A 6,000-nucleotide genomic window follows, 5' to 3' on the forward strand; every position below is an offset into this window, starting at 1 on the left:
AGCTTAACTTTTAACAAGGCGGAAAAAAAGTCAAAGCTACAAGTTTACAAATTCTGTGAGTCTATCAAGTTTAAGGGAACTCTCCAAATTTATAACCCAAGTAAGTTTTGGTAATTATAGTCCTACACTCTGACAGAGGAGTGAACATTTAAATGATGAAGATTCTTTCTCCCTGTTTACCAAGATGGACACGTTGGCAACCTCTGTCTTCCCCAGTCTTTTAAACTGGAAAGCATTTGAACACCAGGTCAATTACATTCTTCCCCAGGCAACTAAAGCAGCTTTAAAAAATACTGTTGTCACTGTGTCAGATCAAGTGGAGAGGAGCAGAAATATGACTTGGGAGTCTCAAAAGGTATTAGACAGCAGGCTAGGCAGAAATTAAATTCCATTTGCTAGGATTCCATGGAACACCCTGAGAGAGCAAAAATGTTCGATTCTCTTTATTAGTGCTGGATTTATGACTCAAAATGAAGATTAAATTAAGAAAAAAATTAAACTTGATATTCTAAATAGCTCTTTAAAGTCAAGATCCTCAGTTATTTGTTTCAGCATCCAGTCTGGCCTCCCTTGCTCCAGAGTCTCTCTGGAACTAATGAGCTCATTGCTACATGTGTGTGCGTGCTCAGTCATGTCTGACTCTTTGCAACACCATGGACTGTAGCTCGCCAGGCTCCACTGTCCATGGAGTTTTCCTGGCAAGAATACTGGAATGGTTGTCATTTCCTTCTCCAGGGGATCTTCCTGACCCAGGGGTCGAACCTGCGTCTCCTGCGTCTTCTGCACTGGCCAGCGGATACTTTACCACTGTGCCATCTGGGAAGTCACTGCTATAAACCTAGTTTGTAAAGCTGTTTTCATCATGCCAGCCTTCTGCTTGGGAAACCATAATAGCTTTCAAACACCCATGAAACAAAGTCTGGATTCTTCTGTCCAAACCCCAGAGAACTCCAAAATCCAGGCTAACCTGCCTCTCGACCAGTTGCTCCAACACACTTTCTCCCTCAACCTGGGATAGAGCCTCCTTGTCCTGCAGACCTATTCTGCCTTACCCCAGCACCTGGTCTTTCTTGTGCTGGTACCCTCCCCTTCTCCAAACACAGAAAAATGCTCAATGCCTCATCAAATTCAACCTCACATTAAGTCTTCTTTGACTTCTCCAGTCCATGAGACTCTCCCTTTTCTGAATTATTGCCCTGATGGGCAAAACAATTAACATTCCTTGAAAGTCCACTATAGGCAGGTCTCTGAACTTGTTATTTTGCAAATATGATTTTATTCCACCTTCAGAAAAACCCTGTAAGCCAATAGTTATTAGCTTATTTCACTGTCAATGAGAGAAATGGCATGTTCACATAAGTTACTTCCTCCGAAAGCATGAGCTCTGCAGAGCTAGAACCATGTCATTTTCTCCCCCTGCTCCCTACTGCCTGGTACCCAATAAATAGTTTGTTTCACTCACAAACTCTACAGGATTTATAAGTGGAAGAGCTGATGTTCTACTCTTAGTCGGTCTCCAAACATCATGGCTTTATGTGCACATACAGACACAGATAGGCGGCGATGTGTCACGTGGGTGAGAATTCACCTAACCCTGACTGCTCATTTGCTATTGCTCAGGGCAGCACACCACGCCTGCACCTTCACTGAAAAGCCCTGGAGGAAGGTGAGCAGCTTTATCACACGCTCCCCACCAACAGTCTCATTACCACATAATATAAATAAGAGACTGTGCTAGTCATGCAAATGCCATTTCAGAGTTCATATCTCAGCCACCATCACCCGTTCCCACTGCACTGCTGCTGTCAAATCCCTCCAATATGGGAATGCTATTATTACCACTGTAAAATGAGCATAGCCAAGAGAGCTAAAGGAACTTCTTTTATATATATACACACACACATACACATTCACATACATACACACACATACATACTCTCTCTGAAAACTTCATGAATGGATTTAGGCAATGAATATGCTTAGCTTTAACATCTCCATCAGGCCACACATGTGACTGAAGTTGCTTCTGATATACCAAAGCTACGAAGGATTCATATTAGGTGAGTCCTACTTGCTTTCATTGGCACTGACCAATAGTGACAATCTGTATATTGCTCTAAAGTGTTTTGCTATTTGAGAGTCTGGATCTCCAGGTGTTCTGATAAAAGCCAAGGATACTTACGTGGCTTCCGAATCACGACAACTTAACGGTCTCCACGTAAAATTAAATTTAGAAAATTAATGGTGTATTCAACTCCTCTAATCAAAGTGTAAATCAAAATCATGTCTGTTTTTTCAACTCAACACACTAAGACTCAAGCTGCATATTTTAACATGTTCATTGTACCTGTGGGCTCCAAGAACATTTTACCTGGTTCCCTGGTTCATGGTCCTCACTCTAACAAAGTTTTTTTTATTAAAAATAATGACTCACCCAAGAAAGTTTAATATAGTAAGACTCATGAATTTATTAATTAAGCATCCTTGCTTTAACTGTACAGAAGCATGGCATTAGGCAGAGTGAAAGGTGAACAATCTGTCAGGCTGAGTAGCTGCTCCTCAGCAATTGGAATTTAAGAGGACTGTAACTATAGCTCATTGATTGGTAGGACTCTAACAGAGCCAAAAACTGAGAGGTGTTCAAATGAGAAGGGATAAAAGACACTCCTACCCACCTAATACACAGAAACCTCTTTTGAGCTTAAATCAAATTGTTTCTATATTGACATTCAGTCCAAAAGGCTCCTCTCATTGTGTTATCTATTTTACTTCATCTGAAGTTCTATAGTTCTCTTTCTTCCCTACCAGGCTATGTACTCACCGAGAGCTGAGATGAGCTCTTGTTATATCCTCTAATTTCCAGGACCATGCAATATGCCCCTTGGTTCAGTATCTGGGAAGTTGAATTGCTGAAAACAAAAAATGTGACAGAAATTTCATTTGATTAAATATTTAGAGCCTTTATTGGGATCTAATCTATGCTGAGCCCTAGAATAGATGTTTTACATATGCTAGTCTTAATTTTCATGACAATCCTATACATTAGGCTTTTAGGACAAACAAGGAAATAGGTTTGAAGAAGTCAAAAAGCAGATCGAGGTCACATGGCTGTCAGCGGTAAAACTAAGACTCAGATCCAGGAGCTGTCTGTCTACACCAGGCTGCTTCCTTGAAGATATAAATCAAGGATCCATGGACCCTCATGGAAATCAGCACAGAACCCTCTTCTCTACACCCCTCAGTCAAGCCTGTGAGCCTCAGTGCCACTCAGTCCTTCTCCATAAAGAGCCTACTATCCTGCCTGCCAGAGATCAGTACTGACGCTCTCTCAGAATAGCAGTTAGTGGTCGGCTGCTGCAACTTCAGCTGCCAAAGTTTTTTAAAAGGAAATGAAATTATAGTGGAAATTTGCGAATTCTTGCACCACAAGGCCTCTGCAATGCTCCATCTGTCAGAACTTAGGGAAAGTTGGTCGTACAGACTTCAGAAACTGTCATCCATTTGACAGCTTTGCATTGTTTCGTCTGGGAAAACCAACTGCAAGGCTCATGGCATTGTCAATTTCATCTTATCTTTGCCCTAAACTTCCCAGCAAAAAGCCTTACTGTCAGACTTCCTGCAGAAGTATAATTACAAATTCCATCCCTAATGGGCCTAAAGACTCATACAGAGTGAAGTCACAAAGAGAAAAACAAATATCGTGTATCAACACATATATGTGGAAACCAGAAAAATGGTACAGATGAACCTATCTGCAAAGCAGTAGAGATAACAGACATAGAGAACAAAAGTATGGGCACCACGTGGGGAAAGAGGAGGTGGGATGAACTGGGAGACTGGGGTTGACATATGTACACTGAAGGCAATGGCACCCCACTCCAGTATTCTTGCCCGGAAAATCCCATGGACAGGGGGAGCCGGGTAGGCTGCGGTCCATGAGGTCGCTAAGAGTCGGACACGACTGAGCGGCTTCACTTTCACGTGCTGGAGAAGGAAATGGCAACCCACTCCAGTGTTCTTGCCTGGAGAATCCCAGGGACGGGGGAACCTGGTGAGCTGCCGTCTATGGGGTCACACAGAGTCGGACAAGACTGAAGTGACTTAGCAGCAGCAGCATGTATAAAACAGATAACTAATGAGAACCTACTACATAGCACATGCTGAAGCTGAAACCCCAATTTTTTGGCCACCTGATGCAAAGACTGATTCATGGGAAAAGACCCTGATGCTGGGAAAGATTGAAGACAGGAGGAGAAGGGGACGACAGGATGAGATGGTTGGATGGCATCGCCGACTCAATGGACATGAGTTTGAGTAAACTCCGGGAGTTGGCAATGGACAGGGAGGCCTGGCGTGCTGCAGTCCATGGGGTTAGAGACGGACACGACTGAGTGACTGAACTACATAGCACAGAGAACTCTACTCAGTGCTCTGTGGTGACAAAGAGGGGATACGTGTATAGGTAGAGCTGATGCATTTTGCTCTATAGTAGAAACTAACACAACGTTGTAAAGCAACTAAACTCCAGTTAAAAAAAAATTCCATCCCTAGACCATCTTTACTTACAAACCTTATTTACAAACTGGAAAACTATTTGCTTGTTTTTTTTCTTGAGTTTAAGTTATGCCTATAATAGTCCCAAAGAGATGCTAAAACCTGAAGAGTAAACTGATTTTGTCAAGAATTTTGCCAGGACATTAATGGGGATTTTAAGTAAGGGTCAGCCTAACAGGAATAATCACATAATCCCACTCTCTCGGCCCCAGCAAAGATCTCATGAGCTTTTCTAACTTAATAATAAGAACCACCAAAATCCATATGCCTCCAGTGGAACAATTTAATTGTTGCCAAGGCTACAAGGCTCCTCAGTTTTCATTATTTCAGTCTATACCAATAAGGGAAAGAGGTTACTTCAGATCATTTCTCTCAACTTTCACAGGATCCTAATGATTGCCTGTATTGATGTTTTATCCAAGTGAAGAATGGTTCAGTGCACATATGTCTTAAAATTACACTTGCTATTGTAATTACTTTTTTCTCCCCTCCCCTTGAATACAAACATAAAAGAACTCATAGCATACTGAGGCTCTCTGAAATTCTCTATAATGTGAAATAAAGGGCATTGCAAGTGTTTGTGGTATAACTACGTATTTTGGATTCATTGTTTAACATTGTGAGCATATTTCAAAATGGATCTCTCTAAAACTCTCCCAGTTTTTTTCATTTTCATTCCCAGATGCACAAACTTCAAATCACAAATTGTATGGTCTAAGAGATCTGGGTTTTAGTTGATGGGTCCACATCTTTCCCAGTTTTATCAAACTCTATTAAATTACTGAATTTCCTGGAATATCAGCTTCTTCATGCATATAATAAAGACAATTAGACTCACCTGCAAGTAATGCTATGAGGAAAAGATGTTAAAATATAAATAAAACCCCTCACATAGTATCTAGTTTATTCTAGTCTCAATAAGCAGAAATTTCCCTTCCTAAAACTACAGTACAGCAGTTCACGCATGCATTTCTGCTTCACTTGAACACAGCAGGCTTTTTTTTTAAGTGACACAAAGCAAAGGTATATTTAATCTCTATTTTTTCTCTTTGAAGTCTTCATTTTTACAAAAAAAGATCCTGTGACGCATGCCTGTCATGTTCCCTTTCATGTAATAACTTAATGGGTGATTTTTTCTGCAATAATCATGTCAAAATGTGAATAACGGCCATGATTCTATCTGTTAATAGACAAATAAAATGTTCACATGAATATACAGTCACTTTTCAAATCTTGCAAATGATGCCTCAATGAGGGTAGGCTTTCAAATAATATAAGGGAAAAAATACAAAATTGCTTATTTTTAATTTCCTCCATTTAAGAAGAGAGAGGTATTAAAGTATTAAATATAAGAAAAAACTCTGAGTCAGTGTTGGAGTGTATACAGTTTACATTGCTGCTTAGTTATTTGCTGAAGAGAATCTTACTTTCAACTTTATTAATAAA

Source organism: Cervus elaphus, chromosome 19, assembly GCF_910594005.1.
Source record: "Cervus elaphus chromosome 19, mCerEla1.1, whole genome shotgun sequence".
NCBI lineage: Eukaryota > Metazoa > Chordata > Mammalia > Artiodactyla > Cervidae > Cervus > Cervus elaphus.